The sequence below is a fragment of the Carlito syrichta genome, unplaced genomic scaffold (genome assembly GCF_000164805.1).
Source record: "Carlito syrichta isolate Samal-C Ts95f unplaced genomic scaffold, Tarsius_syrichta-2.0.1 Scaffold111498, whole genome shotgun sequence".
Lineage (NCBI taxonomy): Eukaryota > Metazoa > Chordata > Mammalia > Primates > Tarsiidae > Carlito > Carlito syrichta.
This window is the reverse complement of record NW_007055594.1, coordinates 96,950-97,616: the sequence shown is the minus strand read 5'-3', so window position 1 is coordinate 97,616 and position 667 is coordinate 96,950. Positions and strand designations below refer to the sequence as shown.

Here is a 667-nt window from a genome sequence, read left to right as displayed (position 1 = left end):
AGAGTGAGACTCTAACTCACCAAAAAAAAAAAAAAAAAAAAGGAGAATAAGAGCACTTATCTCACAGGGCTGTTCTGAGGATCAAATGAGTTAAGTCTAAAGCGCCAGACACCTGGAAGGTGCTTTATAAGTACTTGCTATTATTATTTTTTGAGTCAGAGTCTCACTGTCACCCAGGTTGGAATATAGTGGCACACTCACAGCCACCGCAGCCTCGACATGCTGGGCTCAGGCCATCCTTCCATCTCAGACTTCCAAGTAGCTGGAACTACAGACATGCACCACCATGCCTGGCAAGTTTTTTTATTTATTGTAGAGACAAGGTCTCACCATGTTGCCCAGGTTGGTCTCCAACCCCTGGGCTCAGGCAACCCTCTCACCTCCACCTCCCAAAGTGCTGGGATTATAGGCATGAGCCACTGCTCCTGGCTCACAGTTTTGTTTTTTTTTTTAAAGACAGAGCCTCACTCTATTGCCCAGACTGAAGTGCAGTGGTGTGATCATGACTCACAGCAACCTCAAACTCCTGAGCTCAAGCGATCCTCCCACCTCAGCCTCTTGAGTAGCCTGCACCACCATGCCCAGCTAATTTTTTAAAAATACCTTTGTAAGCCAGGCTTGGTGGCTCAGCCTGTAATCCCGTGCTTTGGGAGGCTGAGGTGAGTGG

General features: G+C 47.7%; 1 protein-coding gene across 1 annotated transcript in view; it reads right to left on the bottom strand.

Moving 5' to 3' along the window:
• Positions 1-667, bottom strand: part of PRX (periaxin) — a 15,416-nt gene that overhangs the window by 11,715 nt on the left and 3,034 nt on the right. The window lies entirely within an intron of this gene.